The sequence below is a fragment of the Protopterus annectens genome, chromosome 1.part1 (genome assembly GCF_019279795.1).
Source record: "Protopterus annectens isolate FY-2018-M chromosome 1.part1, PAN1.0, whole genome shotgun sequence".
NCBI lineage: Eukaryota > Metazoa > Chordata > Ceratodontiformes > Protopteridae > Protopterus > Protopterus annectens.
Window position 1 is genome coordinate 1831358326 of NC_056726.1, and position 20159 is coordinate 1831378484.

General features: G+C 43.5%; 1 protein-coding gene across 2 annotated transcripts in view; it reads right to left on the minus strand.

Moving 5' to 3' along the window:
* LOC122812587 (elongin-A-like) overlaps nucleotides 1-20159 on the minus strand; it is a 1667864-nt gene that overhangs the window by 920984 nt on the left and 726721 nt on the right. The gene's annotated exons all lie outside the window — the stretch shown is intronic.

The following is a 20159-nucleotide window of genomic DNA, read 5'->3' on the forward strand; positions in this document are numbered from 1 at the left end:
TTTCTGAAATGTGTGCACCTTGTTTGCTGTAGCCCATTGGCCACTTTGGGCTAATTTCTCTTTCATTTCCCTGCTATAAAAACTGCATTTGCGTGTCCGCGAAGTCTATTCTTCAAATTTTCCCTTGGAACTAGACCAACTTTCAACTTAAAGCACTCAAAACCATTAATTTCACAGCCCAGCACTTGCTCAAAACTCATAGCAAGCACTAATTAACCTTAGCACTAGACCCCCTATACTGTTCAGAAGGACAAGGCTCTTTATTCGTTCCTACCAGCCAATCAGTAAAACAGCTCACTACCTATTCAGGCATGTCCAAAGGGCAGTTTCAGTTGTACTCTCCAGTCCAACTGATGACTTTGGGCATTTTGAGGCAATGTTAAACTGCCTCATGTACACAGACAACCCTCTCCTCTTACCACCAAACACTAATGTATGCAAAAGATGCAATTATACAGCCAAACTGGAGGCAAAGTTCTCTCAACCCAAAACTGGAACTGAGAGTCAAGAGGAGAAGGAAAATACTTGCAACACACCACCAGTCTCACGCAGACCTACTAAATCAACACCGGCAAATACACATAAATACAGGAAAACATACTTGGAGGCTCTAAATAAAAATCTGCAACAGCAACAAAGACCTCCAAATCAGACACCCAAGCAACCTCCACACCCCATCACAAACCATGAAACACATACTTCACATAATCAGTGTGCCACTCAATCACAGCCCTTAAGGCAAAACAACATACCCAACACACTAGTAATAGGCAACTCTATAGTCAGGCACACTGATGTCCCACTAACTAGGCTGGACAAGAAGGTTACAGTTAGCTACATGTCGGGTGGCAGGATCTGCCACATAACACAAGCACTCAGGTCGCTCCAGAACAAGTACAAATATGACTCTGTCATTGTCCATATTGGTGTGAATGACCCGAGATGTACCTCCCTGGACTACATGAAGAGAGACATGGAAGAGCGCTCTGATCAAGTAGCCCAGGCCAGTATGACCCTGAACCTGAGTAGCATCCTGCCCTCACCAAGAATGATGCCACAGTATAAAGAAAAAAATGATCAGTTTCAACAATTGGATAAGTTTCTGGTGTCATTCAAAGGGGATCCAGTATCTGTCCACCTGGGATGACATGCTCGACAAGCCACGTTGCTTCGCAAGAGATGGCTTGCACCTGTCACCCTTAGGCTTTCAAATACTGGCCAAGGCTTTTGCCGCCCCCATAGTGCCTTTTTTAGGCAAGGCTCAAAAGACAAACGCACCACCGTAAATAGCACAAGTAACCAAAAACTGAGGGTAATACTACTCAATGCCAGAAGTCTAAACCTCAAAATGCATGCATTCGAGGCACTCCTCAGTATGGAGAACATCGATATTTGTGCAGTAACAGAAACCTGGTTAAAGGCTCCAGAGAGCACCCCAGCACTACCAAGCTATAACTCATACCATACTTTTCAGCCACAGAACTCGGACCGAAACACAAAAGGCGGAGGGGTGTATCCATATTCATCAAGTATACCCACACCTTCAGGTCAGTGGCGCAGCACAATGCCTCAGGGATCATCCATGTGCAACTAACAACGGGCAAAACTGCAATTCAAATTGTTGCTACAGATCACCCACCATGACCCAGGACCCCCATTCCGCATTTCTAGAGACATTGGAAAATATGAAAGTCCTACCAAACGCCCTAATATTGGGTGATTTCAATTACCCAAACATTAACTGGGATAACTACTCGAGTACTAACTCCCCTTGCCCATGCTTCCTAGAATTTATAAACTCTAAGGCCCTGGATCAACTGGTCAACACCCCCACCAGAGCTGACAAATATTGGACCTGGTCATCACCAACATGGGCAACCGGTGTTCTACACTGGAGGTCAACCCCTCGCTGATTAGATCAGACCATACACAAATCACTCTGGATATCCACATTCCGCTCCCACCCCAAATCAAGGAAACCACAGTGAAAAACTTTTCAAAAGCAAACTTCACATTACTTAAGACTGAGGTGGAAAGGTTTACAGCCCCCATGCTAAAGGACAATGCTGTCCAAGCTGCTGAATCCCTTTCAAAGGCACCCTAGGAGCAACTGCAAGAATCATGCTATCCCAAGCAAAACCAAGACTCACTCCTCCAAGAAAAGAAAACCAGTCTGGTGGACCACTGCCATAAACAAGCTATACAATAGAAGGAGGAAACTAGTACAGAAAAGAGTAAAATCCCAAGAAGGAAAGACATCCCTGATCAGTATCAGCAAGAAACTACGATCCCTCATATCATCTAAGGCTAGCTTCAAAAGAAAAATTGCCAAGGACTCCAAAGATAACCACAAAGCGTTCTTTAGTTATGTCAAGAACCTAAGCAGAAACTCTCAGATCTGCTCTGAGTTAGCGCAGAATGGCACAAAATGCACTGAACCGACTGATATTGCCAACATTCTGGCAGACAGGTTTAGTGCAAACTTCATCCCCCTCTCACCCCCCAAAGGGCTCATAACCATACCAGAAGAATGTAGATCCCCGGCAAACACTGACACACAGGTTAAAACAGCCCTATCCAAAGCCAAAAATACAGCTTCAATGGGACTGGACGGTGTCTCAGGCTGCGTCTTACACGAGCTCCAAAATGAACTAACCCCTCACCTAAACACACTGTTTAAACTCAGCCTCTCTACAGGCTATGTACCCATTGAGTGGCGCACAGCTACAGTTATCCCGTACCACAAAGGTGGAGCCACAATGGACCCTGGGAACTATCGCTCTATAAGCCTGACTAGCCTTGTCTGCAAGGCTATGGAGCGTATCATCATGGAACTCATTAACAGAGATATTGGGAACCACCAAACATTGGATCCTACCCAGTTTGGCTTTGTTAAGGGCAGATCATGCCTCCTAAACCTGGTGGACTTCTTTGAGACAGTTATCAGGGCTTTAGACGAGGGAAAGGAGATCAACACAGCCTACCTAGACCTCGCAAAGGCTTTCGACACCATTCCCTATTCTGGTATTATAGGCAAGCTCACCAGCCTGCACATAAACCCTATGTCACAAGATGGATTGCCAATTGGGTCACGTATAGAACAGGCTCTAGGTCCGACTCTAAACCAGTTACAAGTGGTGTCCCCCAGGGCTCAGTCCTGGGACCCCTTCTGTTCTGTATATACTTCTCAGAGGTACAGGCAAGCACAAAAGGACTATGGCTGACCAATTTTGCAGACAAATGCAAACTGGGGGCCATAATTGAGTCTCAGCTGATACAGACATCCTTCAGAAGGGTCTCACTGAGACGGATACCTGGTGTCGAAGTCATGGCCTCGAGCTAAATGCCAAAAAGTGCATAATCACCCCCTTTGAAAAAAATAAAGTACCCATGAACTACCACATACGTGGTAGTCCCCAAAATATAGAAAATGTAATAAGGGATCTGGAGACCCAAGTAGATAGTAATCTCTCCTTTGATAATCATATTGCCAAGGTGGTTATAAATTCCTTCTATGTGGCCCACCTAATTACAAAAGGGTTTGCATCAAGAACAAGAGAGGTTACTGTGCCCCTCTACTCATCACTCATCAGACCCATCAGAGTACAACGCCCCATTTGGGATGTACCTTTCAAGACACCTGCAACAGCTGGAAAGACCACAGAAGTACCTCACCAAGAGAATTACTGGCCTCAAACAGATGCCCTACGCAGCCCGACTGAAGAAACTCCAACTGTACTCAGTTGCATACTGAGTGCAGAGGTGATCTCTGCCTGACATACAAGGCCATGTCCAACCCACAATCGATGGACATGCTCCACATAAAAAACAAACAAATCCCCAAGAGCCACACACTCTAGCGATCTAAACCTCACCACAATGATAAATAGGATGTGCTGGAGGGATAGATTCCTGTCTCAGAGACTCCCCATGCTTTGGAAAAGGATTCCAATCAACATTAGGCAGAGTCCCTCACTAACACTCTTCAAGAGAAACCTTGATGAGTGGATGGGGAAACAGAAAATTTACCCCGGGGATCACTGCAGTGGCTCTTGCTGGACAGAGGCACAAGGAACTAATGGCTCTGCTGGACAGAGACACAGGGAACTAATCTAGGGGGTGGTGAAAGCTAACACATTCTGTCTGGCTAGACTTGTAGATGCCCTTGGGCAGATAGCCTAGTACTTACCTACGTTAATAGGTAGGTACTAGGCTATCGGCTCAAGGGCCTAAGTAAGCCTAGCCAACAAGGTTCCCTGGCTTACATTGCCCAAGAAAGTTATTTTCCTGTGCCCCCTGTCGAGCAGAGCCTCAGAAGTAATCCCTGGGGTTTATTTCCTATTTCCCATCCACTCATCAAGATTTTTCTTGGAGAGTGCTAATGAGGAACTTTGCTTGACATAGATGGGTAGATTGTTCCAGAGTATGAGAAGTCTCTGCAACAGGAATCTACCCTCCAACATGTCCCATTTATTGTGGTGACAAGGTTTAGGTCCGAGCATGTAGCTGGGAGGAATTGGGATTTCTTTAGGTGCAGCATGTCAAACAGCTCTGGGTTTGACATAGCTTTATATGTTAGGCAGAGATCACCTCGGAGTAGGGGATATGCTACAGAGTAAAGTTGGAGTTTTTTGAGATGGTCAGTGTAGGGCATCTGTTTGAGGTCAGTAATCCTTTTTGTGAGGTACTTTTGTAGCCTTTCCAGCTGCAGCAGATGTCTTGTGAAGTACATTCCAAAAGGGGCACTGTACTCTATAATGGGTCTAATAAGTGTCGAGTAGAGGGGAACAATGACCTCTTTTTTTTCCTGGATGAGAACCCTTTTGTGATGAGGTGTGCCACGTAGAAGGATTTCCTGACTACTGTGGCGATGTGATTATCAAAGGAGAGACTACTGTCCACCTGGGTCCCAAGGTCTCTTATCACACATTCAGCGTCAATTAGACTGCTGCCTATGTGGTAGTTCATGGGTACAGAGTTTTTACCAAAGGGGATGACAATGCACTTTTTGGCATTGAGCTTGAGGCCATGGCTCTGACAGCAGGCATCTGTCTCAGTGAGGCCCTTCTGTAGGATGTCCGCATTATTTGGGGACTCGACTATGGCTCCGAGTTTGCAGTCATCTGCGAACTTCGTTAGCCAAAGGCCTTCTGTGTTAGCCTGTACTTGAGAGAAGTAGATAACAAACAGGAGAGGTCCCAGGACTGAACCCTGTGGTACTCCACTTGTCACTGGTTTGAAGTCAGATTTGGAGTCTGCAACTTTTACAGTGTGGGTTCTGTCAGTTAGCCATTTGGCAGCCCATCTTGTGACATAGGAATTTATACCTAGTTTTGTGAGTTTAGCTATAACTCCAGAAAGGGGGATGGCATTGAAAGCCTTGGCGAGGTCAAGAAAGGTTGTGTGAACCACCTTACCCTCTTCTATTGAGATTGGGAAGATGGCCTAATGGTTAAGGTAATTGCCTTACAAACACAAAGTGCAGGGTTTGAGTCTCACAAGGGATAATTGGCTAGGCTTAAAATGGCTCGCAAGGGCAGTTAGCCTAGTACTAATCTATGGACCTACAGCTTTGGTGACTGCCTCAAAGTCATCGATCAGGTTCAGGAGGCATGATCTGCCTTTCACAAACCAGAACTGGGTGGGATCCAGAGTTTGAAGGTTACCAATGTCTTTGTTTATGAGTTCCATGGCCATGGCGATAGTTCCCGGGATCAGTGGTGGCTCCCCCCTTTGTGGAGTGGGATAACTGTTGCTGTGCGCCATTCAGTGGGCACAAAGCCAGACGTGAGGCTATGATTGAACATGGTGCTTAGGTGGGGAGCCAGTTTGTTCTGAAGTTCGTGTAAAACACAGCCTGGGATGTTGTCCGGTCCCATGGATGCTGTGTTTTTGGCTTTAGAGAGTGCAGCTTTTACATGTTAAGTCTTAAATTTTGGAGTTGGCAACCAAGGAGTGTAATATGGGAAGTACAGGGTGATTCAGAATACATACTGTGAGGGCCAAATATTAGAAATGTACTTTAACAGCTAGTACATCCTGTGATTACCCTGCATATATTCATCTTTTACTGCTGCTCTATTTACCTGATGAAGTCAATTATCAGTACAGGTGGGTTTTGCTTTACGGCAAACAGATTTTTCTTTTATCATAAAGTTCTCTGATACTGGGTGCCCACACTACTGGCTTTCACACAGTGAAGCACTAAAAATGTCCAAACTCAAAGATGAATGGTAGTCTCCTTCATTAACTACATATACAACAACAAAGAAAACAATGGCAATGCTTCCATGATTCAAGGTGACTACTGCTGTAATATACCAAAAATAAAGTCTATCTCATATTCCTATTGTCAAAGTTTCAACTACTACATGTCTAATCAAATTATTTTGCTGGTTAGCTTTGTTTTACATTATTGTTTTTCAAAGATTATTGCACTGCAAAACAATACCAGTCATTTTTATTCTACACACTTCTTTGTCCTTGTGCCACAACTTCCCCACACCTCTTAACCTGCAGATACTGAAAATAGGAATAAAGCTCTTGAAAAATTAGGAGCATCCAGTTAGAAATCTGGACATCTAATGAGCACAACATTTGAAAACCAAACAGCACACAACTCTTCATGCTTCCAATAAGTATGTAAAATATGACTCAAACACATTTATAGGTTCACAGGCAAGCACTACTCTAGTTGCCCTTGCAGGCCATTTTAAACCTAGCCAATTCCCCTTTTTGTGCTAAAAATATCCTAGCCCATTTGGTTATACATTGGTCTTACCCATCCTACGATCAATAATGGTATATTACCCTGAATAAGAATAACTGAGATCGTACCATAGACAATTTGAGGGGACCCATGCATGGGATAAAGCACATGGGAGCTGCATCTGTCCATTAGTAGTACAGGGGGCAGTCCTGGGGTAAATTTTCTGTTTCCCTTCCATAGATCAGCTGGGCTTGAAAATGGTCAGGGATGAACTTTGTTTTATGTGGATAGGGAGTCTGTTCCACAGCAATGGTACCCTCTGAGAAATATACCTACCCATCCAAAACATTTTGTTGATGTTGCAGAAGCGGTTTAGATCCCCAGGCTGAGTATTTCTGAAGCCAATTAACTAGATGATATGCAGTAAATCCATCAGTCAGAGGATGCCTTGTATACTAGACACAGGTAATTTCTTAGCAGACTGTAAGATACAGAGTACAGTGACAGGGCTTTGAATCTGTCCCTGTAGGACTTGTTTAGGCCATGTATCCTTTTAGTAAGGTATCTATGTGGGCGTTCCAGTTGTTGCATGTATCGGGACAGATACAAGCGAAAGGGGGCATTATATTCAATGACTGGTCTAATGAGGGCTGAGTAAGGGGAAACAAAAAAAGTAGATCTCGTCACAATCCTTATGTTTATAAGCTGTGCAACACAGAAGAATGACTTTCTTACCAACAGAAACATGCTGGTCAAAAGTTAGGTCACTGTCCACATAAGTTCCAAAATTCAGAACACCTGGGTCAGCTCTTAGGGGCATACTGTCAATGTGGAAGTTCCCTTGGCTAGATTACTTCCCAAAGGATACAATAATGTATTTTTCTGGCATTTAGCTTCAGACCATGATTTTGACACTAGTTATTTAGAGAAAACTTTCCTGCAGGATGTTTTTTAAAAAAAAAAAGAGTGAAAAAATGTTGAAAAATATAAGAGCATTATCAAAGACAGTATAAAATTGGACAGCGCAGTGGTGCAGCGGTTGCATTGTCGCCTCACAGCAAGCGGTTCTCTAGTTTGATTCTTGGCTGGGATGCCTTCTGTGCAGAATCTGCATGTCCTCCCTGCATTAGTGTGGGTTTCCTCCTGGTGCTCTGGTTCCCTCTCATGTTACAAAGACATGCATCTAGAGCATTTCTCCCCAGGCCTCCAATGAAAATGGGCTTCGTTCCAAATCGGACTTTCCAGGTAAACAAATGTTAAATAAAATAAATAAATATGCAGACTTTAATGAACTGTATTGAAAAATTCTGCCAACCAATGTCATTTATTTTTGATTCAGAAAAAGGGAGTTGTAAGATGTTAGTCCTCTCTAAATTATTGGTGCACCTGTTATATTGGTCATGTATTAAGGTTTTCTGTTATTAGACAGCTTCAAAAATTACACGTGATGAGGGGGTAAATCAAGCCTGAAAACAGGAACATCATTCCAAAACTAGGGACATCATAAATCAGGACTGAAAATATGAATATTTCTCCAAAAGAGAGAGAGAGAGAAAGTTGAGAGGTCTTCAGCTTCCCCATGCCAGTCCTCTTCAACAGAACATTTGTTTCAAATTTTCATGACTGTTTCTTCATTATTTTATTGTGTATTGCTACTTTATTGTGTTCTCCATGTCTGGAAGTCTTGCCTTAGTGATTTGGGTTGCATCTGGAAAGTGTCATTGCATCACTTTAGTTACCCAGTATTCAAAAGCTCTATCAATGAAATTTTCAACACCTGCTATAAATAACTTGGGGCTCAAAGCAGACCACTACAAGTTTCTTCCTCCTAGTAATTATGCAACCATAACCATAAGTGCATGCATCCTAGTAGAGTACGTACTGACTCAACAAATGCAGCATGCTACATTAGTAAAATTAGAAGAAAAGTCACACTAACCTCACATATGTTGATGCCCACCCACTGGCACACCAGGAAGTCAAAGAACTAACTGCATCTTCAGCTATGTTTGATACAGTTACTTTGACTCAGGTGATGCAAATGTATGACAAAAAACATACAGCCAAGTAAGATTAACGTGAATAATTTGTATGAAGAGCTATGATGACATTCCAAGCCATTCATCAAACTTTTGACTTTAAATGCAAAAAGTAGCAAACGTGCTGTAATAAAATATAGTTGTGTAAAATCTTACCATAACATTATATATGTCCTTCTCTTCACTATTGCCATTTCCTTTACTATAGGGATCTCCCTCCTACGGCACCCCAACATTCAGCCAGTATATCAAAGCCTTATGATCTTGTATGCACTGTACATCGTAAATGCACTCCCTGCACAGAATGTAAGGCATAAAAGTGATGTACAGACGCAGTTACAAAGAACTAAATTACCACAGTAGAGAACAGTCTCTACAGAACAAAGGAGTCCTGCATTTTGTCTTTCTGTATGTGCAAGAAGAAAGGGGAGACCCCTCAGCCAGAAGGGAATCCAAAACAAAAACCAGAACAAACATGATCAAGTTGAAGGGGGGGAGTGAATAATGCAACAGTGAAGGGAAGGACATCTACTACTACAGTAAGATTTCACACGACTGTACTAGGTCCTTCTATATCACTGTTGCAGTATTCTTTATTAAAGGGTAACAAAGCTCAAAAACAGAATGGGAGGTGCAAGGCTGAGAAGAGCCCTCAACATACCCATACAAAATGGCTCTAACAAAACCTGCTCTGACTCTAGACACTATATCCAACCTATAATGCTTAGTAAAGGTATGCACTGAAGACCATGTAGCAGCTTCAAGGCTGGAACTGGTGTCCAAACCACTTGAAGAAAGCACCAAAAGAGGAAAAGTACAGTTGAGTTCACTTACCATAAATGTAGATGTTCGAGTGTATTCACTGTTGCAGTCATTACATTTGGGTAATCTACTGGCAGGTTGTCCTCAGTTGGCCTAAATTCCAAAGTCTTGGGTCCTGCGTCGGTTGCTGTCTTCTCTTCCATGACGTCAGGGGTATAAAACATGCAACCAACGCCATTTTCTTTAGTTTTTCTTGCCCCCGATGTCAGGTGCCCCCAAAAAGGTAGCAAAATTTTATATATATATATATATATATATATATATATATATATATATATATATATACGTACACATGCATCAATATAAACTTTACCTTCATCTACAAGCAAATACACCACATAGGTTGTAGAAGATAGAGAAGGAAAGATAAACTTCAGAATGACAGGGGGCTGGAGGGAGGGTAACCTGGACTGCAACAGTGAATACACTTGGACATCTGCATTTATGGTAAGAGTACACAACTGTACTATGTTCTTCGTGTTTCACTGTTGCAGTCATTACATTTGGGTAGAATCCCAAAGCTATGGTTGGGAGGCTGAAGCTAAACAGCATTAGGTGTGGTTATAAGGCCCTGCAGCACTGCAGTGGCAAAGCCTGCCCTGGACTTAGAGTAGACAGGCAAATGGTAATGCTTTGTAAAGGTGTGAACAGACCTCCAAGTAACAGCCTCTAGAATGTCTTTGGTTGGTACTCCTCTGAGAAAGGCTGCTGAAGTAGCTGCAGCTCTGGTGGAATGAGACCTAATGCCCTTGGGCACAGGTTTACCATGGTGTAAGTAGCAGAAACGGATGCAGTGGCTTATCCACTTTGAAATTGTCTGCTTTGAAATTGCCTTTCCCGCTGATCCTGCAGCATATGACACTAGTAATTGCTCAGTTTTTCTTAGAGCTTTTGTCCTGCTCAAGTAGAATCTTAGTCGTCTGTGTACATCCAAGGAATGCAGAATTCTCTCCCCCTTGTTCTGTGGATTTGTATAAAAAGTTGGCAGATGAATGGTTTGGTTAAGAGCCACACTGGAAACCACCTTAGGCATAAAAGTAGGATTTGTCCTCAGAGACACCCTGTCTGGGTAAAATATGATAAAAGGCTCTACAGCCATGAGGGCCTGTAGCTCTGAAACTCTTCTTGCTGAAGTAACTGCTAGCAGCAGAGCTGTTTACCATGATAAGAACTTTAGATTAGCGGTAGCAGCTGGTTCAAATGGTGAGCTTTTCCAACACATAATTGAGGTCCCATGCAGGTAATGGTGATCTTCTAGGAGGCCTTACATTTTTGGCTCTTCTAAGATACTGCTTTAGTAAAGGATGAGAAAAGATTGGTGGCTCTGTATTGTAATGAGCTGAAATGGCAGAGACATGGATTTTGATTGATGAGAAAGATAGGCCTTTGTCAAGCATCTCAGTATATCTGAGGCATATTTGGTTCTGCTGTATCCGTTCCTTGTGCTTTATTCCAAGCACAGAATCTCTTCCATTTTTCAGCATAAGATTTTCTAGTACTAGGCCTTCTGGCTTCCAAAATGACATCCATCACAACTTTACTGAGAGGTGTCGTTTGTATGACTACATGATTAGCCATGCTGCCAGGTTCAGAGTCGGTAGTTGATTGCGCAGGAGCTGATTGTTTTGCTGGGACAGTAGTTGTGGTCTTTGAGGCAAGGTCCAAGTTGGGTATTGAGCCAAGTTCCTTAGGATTGGGTACCAGTATTGGTGGGGCCAGTCCGGGGCAATTAATATCATCTTTGGCTTCTCTTGTCTGATTTTTAGGAGGACCTTGGGTAGAAGAGCAGAGGAGGAAAGGCGTAAACTGATAGGTTTTTCCAACTGAAGGATAGGGAGTCCACTTTCCAGGCTTGTCTGTGATAAGTCCTTGTGCAGAACCTTTTCAATTGATAATTTTGAGGAGAGGCAAATAGATCTATGTCTGGGCTCCCCATTTCTCTGTTATCATGCTGAAGACTTGTGGATTTAGTTTCCACTCGTGAGGATCCATAAGGTTTCTGCTTAAGTCGTCTGCCAGAGTGTTTTGTTTTCCTGGCAGGAATTGAGCTTGAAGATGTATTTGGTAGGTCAAAGCTGTGTTCCACACTGCCACAGCTAATCTGCAAAGGGGGTATGCATGTGTGCCCCCTTGCTTGTTTATATACCACATGGCTGTGGTGTTGTCAGTCTTTATCAGTAGTTGTCCTGGATGAAGTAAGTCCTTGAAGGCTGTTAGGGCATTTTGAACAGCTAGCATCTCTTTCTGATTGATATGTAGATGCATTTGTTTTGGTGTCCATAAGCCCTGAATGCATCTTCCTGCCATGTGGGCCCCCCAGGCATAATCTGATGAGTCTATTGTTAAGGTTTGGCTAGCAGGGGGTAGATTGAAGGGCAGTCCCATGTTTTGGTGACATGCCTTTGCCCACCACAGTAACTCCTGTTGTAGGCAGGGAATGAGAGGAATCATTGTTTCCAGACTGCGTGAATGTTGACTCCATAAACTTTTTAGGTACCACTGAAGTTTCCTCATAAGTAGTCTAGCATATGAATGCAGGATGCCATGAAGCCCAGAGCCTGCAGAATCTGCCTTGCAGAAGACTGGGTTTTTGTTGCCAGTAAGTTGCCTTTGCTTGTCTGGCGTAAGGTAAGCCATCTGGGCAGTTGTATCCAAGCTTGCACCCAGGAATGTTATCTTTTGAGAGGGTACCAGTTGTGATTTCGTTTATTGTGTACCCTAGGCATGTTAGAAGCCTTTACACAAACGCCAGGTGTCGAAGAACAGTGTCCTTGTTCTCTGCTTGAATGAGACAGTCGTCCAAGTAAGGATTTATTTGTATACTTGTTTGTCTGCAAAATGCAATTACTGGTGCCAGGCACTTTGTAAAGACCCTGGGTGCAGTAGATAAGCCAAAGGGCAGTGCAGAGAATTGGTAATACATTAAGCCAGCCTTGAATCTGAGGTATCGTCTGCATGATTGTCTTACTGGGAACATGCCTCAAGTCTAAAGTCACCAGCCAAGCATTCTTGTCCAGCATGGGCAGAAGCTGCTGCAAAGCCAGCATTTTGAATTTTAGAATGTCCAAGTATGTGTTTAAAATCAATAAATCCAGTATTGGCCACCAGGCCTTGTCCTTTCTGGATACCAAGAACAGTCTTGAGTAGAAACCTTGTCCTTTTTCCTGTTCTGGTACTGTCTGTATGGCCCCCATATCCATGAGGGACTTAACCTGTTTCTGTGCCTCTGCCCACTGATGTTTTGGCAGATCTGGCCAACCATTTGCCATTGGCAGAGTGTGGAAATGGAACCTGTATCCCTGTGATACGATGTTTAGTACCCACTTGTCCTGGGCTATTAACTGCCAATTTTGAGCAAAAAGTTCTAATTTTCCCCCTATGGGTGCTGCCAAAAGATAAGTGCTTGGTGTAGGCAGAGGGAAGTCATTGGGATTGCTTTCTGTAGGTTTGCACTTTATCTTCTCCAGATTTGGAGGTGGAAGCGCCCCATTGTTTTGACCTGTATGAGTCTTGCGCCTGGTATCTGGAACCCTTAGGGCATCTGGATTTGCCCCTTTGAGCTCTGTCTGACACAGGAAAGGACCCATTTTTTGTAGGCCAGTGTCTACTGAATCTTGGTGGCTGCACTTGTAAGAAGTCTAACAGTTTGCATAGACTTAGCTTTGTCTTCCACTTTCTTTAAAACCTCTTCTGCCTTAATACCAAACAGAGAATTATGCTGTAAAGGTGCATCTAACAATTTAGCTTTAACATGATCAGGCAAATTTTGTTCCTTTAACCAAGCATGCCTCCTAATCACAGATCCAGTAACTGCGGCCCTGCAGGAGGCCTCTCAAGAATCAAAACCACATTGCAAAGTATGCTTTCCAACTTGTTCAGCTGCATGCAATAATTCCTGCAATTCTTTATTTTCTGCACATTCTGAAATCAACATAATTTTCTGTTTCAGCAAACCCATAGGGTACTTAAGCATATGAAATTGACAGTTTAAGGCCCTGATTGCCAAGGTTGCAGATGTATAAACCTTTTTTCCCCATCTGTCTAGTACCCTTGAATCTCTGTCAGAGGGGGTAGGATTTTTTGCTGTTGAGACCTTAACTCCCTTTGGACCCTGTGAAATAGTTTCAGGATCAGCAGCAATGTTTCTAAATAAAAATGTATGAGAGTCAGGGACCCTGTAATATCTGTCAGGCTTACTGGGAGCCAGAGGTAAGGAGTCAGGGGTCAAGCTTGACTACGAAAACACATCATCCACAATGTCTAAAACAGGGGGAATGGTTAAAGGCTTGTGCTGAGGGAGAAGAAGGAAATCCCTGAGCCTCTTTTTTGTATCTGAGAAGTCTTAAATCTCCCAGTGGAAATGCTCCCTCAAAGTAGGCAAGGTTTCTCCAAATTAATAATCCTCAGCAGGAGATGTAGATGGAATAGACTCCTCAGCATCTGAATCCTCATAGGGAGGTATAGATAATTCCTGATCAGAAGAGGAATCAGAAGAAATAGAAACCTGATGTGAAGATTCATAATCAGTGTCTTGCATAGGCCTCTTATCAGGAGGGGGATGGGTACCCCTGATCAAGGTAATAAGGTCTTCGCCATTTTGACCATCTGTTTTTAGGCATAGAGGTCTGTGCACGTGGCTCGTGTCTTTTTTTTTTTTTTTTTTGTTTTAGAAGTTGCTTTTGTCTTTGGTTTTGCAGCTGTGGTCAGTTTGATATACAAATGTTGAGGTCTGAATACACCCTCAGAAGCCGGTGCCTGCTCAGCTGCTCCGGACCCATCCAAGGGAGATACATTTGTCGGTCCAATACCTTGAGTATCTTGCGGCATGCCGGACTCCACATGAGTGTCGGTAGAGGCCTGCGACTCGAAGGTAGCGGGCATCAGGGGCTGCGAAAGCACCTCACTGAGTACCGGCGAACCAGTGACTGGCTTAGACGTTTCGTAATCGGTTTTGGATATCAACTGCCTTTCTCTGTCCTTTTCTTTGCATTTTTTATGTACTCCAGTAGTCAGAATGCTATCTGATGACATTTTTGGGTAGTTAAATCTGTTTCCAAAATGCTTTGATGCAAAAATATACAGACGCTTAATAGTGCGTTGGTTAAATCTAGCACAAAACCGACAGCCAGGCACGTTATGATCAGGGCCTAGGCAGGGAATACAGTATAAATGGAAATCCTTACGAGGTATTTGCTTCCCACAAGTAATACAATTATTAACTTTTTCTGACATCAGTAAAAAGCAAGAAAAAAAGTTTCCCCAATGGGGTACTTAGCTTTAGTGAAGACTTTGGTTCTGAAATTCAAACTCGAATATTTCAGTACTCGGCCGACCGGCATTTGTGAAATGCTTCTGCTTCGGGCACCGCGCGGCAAGAAAGACTGGAGAAAATGGTGTTGGCTGCATGTTTTATACCCCTGATGACCTGACGTCATGGAAGAGAAGAGAGCAACCGATACAGGGCCCAAGACTTTGGAATTCAGGCCGACTGAGGGCAACCTGCCAGCAGATTACCCAAATGTAATGACTGCAACAGTGAAACAAGGAGATCAGCCTTAGTGGAATGAGCTGTAACAGAAGTAGTCAAAGATTTGCCATGAAAAGAATAACAAAAGAAATGGCCTTACATATCCAGGATGAGATGATATGCTAAGAAACAACCAATCCCAATGTCCTGGGATGAGGAAAAAAAACATGGTCAGACTTATGAATGGCCTTGGTTTTTTCCAAATAGTACCAGAGCTGTCTGTGCAAATCCAAGGTATGCAAGACCCTGTCACTAGCAAACTGAGAAGATAAAAAGGAAGGAAGTTGTACTGACTGATTCAAGGACAACTCATTTACTACCTTGGGCATAAAAGGAGGATTAGTACGAAGGGACACCCTGTCTCTCTGAAAAACAAAAAACGAGGAATGGCCATAAGGGCCTGAAAGCACAGAAACCCTCAGAGTAGAAGTAAGGGCCAGAAACAAGACAGTCTTCCAGGTACAATGTTGCAAAGAAGCAGAATTTAAAGGCTCAGAAGAAGCCAGAGTCAATTTTTTCAAAACAAAGTTACAGCCCCAAGGAAGAGTAAGAATAGGTTTCCTTGGAGGCCTAAGACCCTGGACACCACAATTGGATAAGGCAGACACCCTTCTAAACACCTAACAAAGACTCTCCTACCTGAAGTCAGCTTTCCTGAAACTGTTCCCACAAACAATTCCTGGAGCCCAAATTGCAATTGGATAAGGTTAATACCTTAAACTGTATTGTAATTGCCTATACACTGTAGTCTGCCGACCTGGCTCTAAAGGCACCTTAAATCTGTCCCCCATAGCAATCTGGCTCCCTCGATTTTGTTCTTACTTGTAATTAAACTAGTTGGCCTTGGCATTCTAAACTACAATTAATAACCTAACCCTAAAACCTGAATAGTGTATTTTTACTCTGCCCTCTCACTCCCACACATAGCCCTGCAGATTATATTCTGAACCCATATCCTGAGTTAGCAAATACCAAGAAGTTGAGTGATTGTTTTCGCCAAAACCCTAGAGGTTTAGCTTCTGAGGAACCTCTCTAGGCCTTCAGAAATGATCAACCGCAGTTCCCTCTCAGTGTCCACAGTAGACGTTTGCATAGAGTCACAGGACGTGCAAGAAGTTGGTTCCACACCAGCTTCTGATAGGGTCACTACACAGAAAATGGTGCTGGATAGCAGCAGAAATTGATTTTTTGATTTTCTTAAGAGACAGCTGTAACTCAGGGCAGGCAGATTTGGCCATAGTACCCTGGGTCAAAAGTTTGAAAGGTTGGTTCTCAAGATAAATAGAGAGAACAGAAGTCTGCAGATTGTTTTAGGAGAAAAATCTTGACAAAAGGCACACTGGGTATGACCGTATGAAGCACCTAGGCAGCATAAACACTGGAATCTGCCTCCCACAGTAACATTTTCTTCCCCTAAGTACACAAGAGAGAGAAAAAGGAACCTTAATGGGGTACTTACCTGTAAACAGCTCCGTAGAAACCAGCTCAGTGAAGGGCGTTCAGACGAACAGTAAAGTTCTGAAGACTGAGCATGCATACGTCACCTTTATGCCCTATACTTGTGCAGGCAGCATAAAGCTGATATACAATGCTGGCAGGATGTAAAGGGCTTTGGTATACTGGCTGGATGTTGGGCTATCCTTATGTGTGATGAACACTGCAACAAGGATAAGGAATGCTGTTTGCACAGGATCATTACTACAGCAAGCATCCTCATAATGGGTTAACAGAACCTAATAAGAATGCAGAAAGACATGTACTCACTGGAAGAATTATGGGTGGAGAGAAACACATTCAAGAACAAAGGACCAAAGTTGTTTTTTTGTTTTAACCAGTGTGTTCCAGATGCCCAAAGTTGTTTTTTTGTTTTAACCAGTGTGTTCCAGACACCAAGTCTTCAAAATACTTTATGGCAACAGCACTGCATAAAGGCAAAGATTAAAAAGTACAGTTTTGTACCTACCATAAATGTAGATGTCCGATAGATATGCAACTGCAGTCCTTACATATGGGTTGTCCTGCCTCAGGCAGCCCTCGGTCGGCCGGATTCCAAAGTCTGGGTCCGGCGTCGGCTGATGTCGCCTCCTCCCCGACGTCAGAGCGGCCGGGGTATAAAAGCATCAGCCGACGCCATCTTCCTCAGTGTTTCTTGCCCCAGATGCCAGGTGCCCTCCAAGGAAGGCTAAATTTAGAACTGGATAAAATTTCCAGACATACACAATAGTAATAAACAGATACACCATAAAAGATATCCCCAGCTAAGTATAAAAAGGAGGAAAGTGGACCCAATACACAGAGGGGTAGGAGGGAGGGAAAACCTGACTGCAGTTGCATATCTATCTGACATCTACATTTATGGTAGGTACAAAACTGCACTATGCCCTTCAAGAATGCAACTGCAGTCCTTACATATGGGTTGAATACCATAGCCAAGCTGGGGGTGGTAGGCTCTAAGATAAGGATGGTGTAGCTAAAATGCCCTGCAGGACTGCCGAAGCAAAGCCTGCTCGGGATCTGGAATATAAAGGCAGGTTGTAGTGCTTGGAAAATGAATGCACGGAGCTCCATGTAGCAGCTTCTAGAATGTCCTTTGTAGCCACCCCTCTTAGGAAGGCTGTGGAGGTGGCTGTAGCTCTGGTGGAGTGTGGCCTGATATCGGCTGGCACACCCTTTCCATGGAAAGAATAACAGAATCTGATGCAATGTCCAATCCATTTTGAAATTGTTTGTTTGGAAATTGCCTTTCCTTGCACTCCAGGAGCGTATGCTACAAATAGTTGGTCAGACTTTCTGTTGGCCTTTGTTCTGTCCAAGTAGTAGCGTAGTTGTCTGTGAATGTCCAAAGTGTGCAGCAGCTTTTCCCCTTTATTTTGAGGATTGGGAAAGAAAGTAGGCAGGTGAATTGCTTGATTTAGAGACATCCCGGATATCACTTTTGGCATAAAAGAAGGATTGGTTCTTAAAGAAACTCTGTCCTGATGAAAAATGAGGAATGGAGGTACTGCCATGAGGGCCTGTATTTCCGAAACTCTTCTTGCTGAGGTAATTGCCAACAGGAAAACTGTTTTCCAGGAAAGAAATTGCAACTCTGAAGATGCTGCTGGTTCAAAAGGAGGGAGAGTTAATTTTTCCAACATGAAATTGAGGTCCCATGCAGGCACTGGTGGTTTTCTGGGAGGTTTGATATTCGTTATCCCTCTTAGAAACTGTCTTAGCAAAGGATGTGAAAACACAGGTGGATCAGTGTTGTATTTTGCTGAAATTGCTGAAGCGTGTATTTTTATGGAAGAATAGGAAAGTCCATTATGCAGCATGTCTGCCAAGTATTCCAATATCTGTGGGATGCTCATTACTGATGCATCCTGTCCCTTGTTGGTATTCCAGATGTTGAGTCTTTTCCATTTTGCTGAATAAGCCTTTGTGGTGGAAGGTCTGCGTACTTCCAATAATATCTGTTGAACTTCCTTGGAGAGAGAGAAATGGGGAGAAATCATGGGACCCTCCAAGCTGTCAGCTGCAGAGTTTGCAGGTTGGGATGAACCGTCCTGTAATTGTACTGAGTCAGGAGTGGAGGCCATTGAGGCAGGGGCCACAGCTTGGTGCAAGTTATGCTCCTTAGTAATTGATACCAGTGCTGTCTTGGCCAATCTGGAGCTATTAGGATGCCTTTCGGTTGCTCTGCTTTGATCTTCAGTAACACCTTGGTCATTAATGGTAGAGGTGGGAATGCATAGATTGTTAGAGAGTTCCAGCTGAATGAGAGAGCATCTATTCTCCAGGCTTGTGGATGGTGTGACCTCGAGCAGAACTTTTTCAGATGATGATTGAGATGGGAGGCAAAGAGATCTATGTCCGGCCTCCCCCATGCCTGGGTTATTTGTGCAAAAATGTCTGGATGCAACATCCATTCATGCGGATCCAGGATGTTTCTGCTTAGACTGCCAGCCAGAACATTGTCCCTCGATATTTTCCGAAGGCCTCGATTGCATGCATTACTGCTAACATCTCTTTTTGATTGATGTGTAGATGTACTTCCTGGGGAGTCCATTGCCCTTGAATACATCTGCCCTCCATGTGCGCCCCCCCATCCATGGTCTGAGGCGTCTGTTGTAATGGTTTGGCTTGTTTGAGGTTTGTTGAAAGGCATACCTTTGTTTAACTGGCTTGCTTGGGCCCACCACAAAAATTCCCTTTGTAGACATGGGATGAGTGGGATAATTGCTTCTAAGTTGTGGCTGTGCTGAGACCATAAACTTTTTAGGTACCATTGTAATTTTCTCATGTGTAGTCTTGCCAGTGGAATCAGTAGAATGCAAGATGCCATGAAACCCAGGGCCTGCAGGATTTTCCTTGCAGTCATCTGGGTGAGTTTTGCTAGGCTTTTGAAGTAATGTGGTAATTGTTCTTGCTTCTCTTCTGTGAGGTAAGCCATTTGTGATTCTGTGAATAGTTTGGCTCCTAGAAAAATTATTTGTTGGGATGGCAGTAGTCTTGATTTTTGTAAGTTGACTGTGTATCCCAAAGCCTGTAGTAAATGAATGACATAATTCAAGTTTTCTGTCAAGGCTTGCTTGCTGTCTGCTTGTATAAGGCAGTCGTCCAGGTAAGGGTATATTTGTATCCCCTGGAGTCTGCAGTGTGCAATTACTGATGCCAGGCATTTCGTGAATACTCTGGGCGCAGTAGATAAGCCAAAAGGCAATGCTGAGAATTGATAATGCTCTGACCCTGCAAGAAATCTGAGGTATCTTCTGCAACTGTGTCTGATTGGGACATGCAGGTATGCCTCCTTGAGGTCCAGAGTAACCAGCCAAGACCCCTTGCCCAGCATGGGAGGGAGTTGCTGTAGCGTCAGCATTTTGAATTTTGGTACAATGAGAAAAGTGTTTAGAGCGGACCAGTCCAGTATAGGTCTCCATTGCTTTTCTTTTCTTGGAAACAAGGAACAGTCTTGAGTAAAATCCCTGGCCTTGTTCCTGAGGAGGAACCTTTTATATTGCTTTGATTTGTCTCAGCTTTGAAACTTGTTCGAATGCCTCTGCCCTTTGATTTTGTGGCAGGT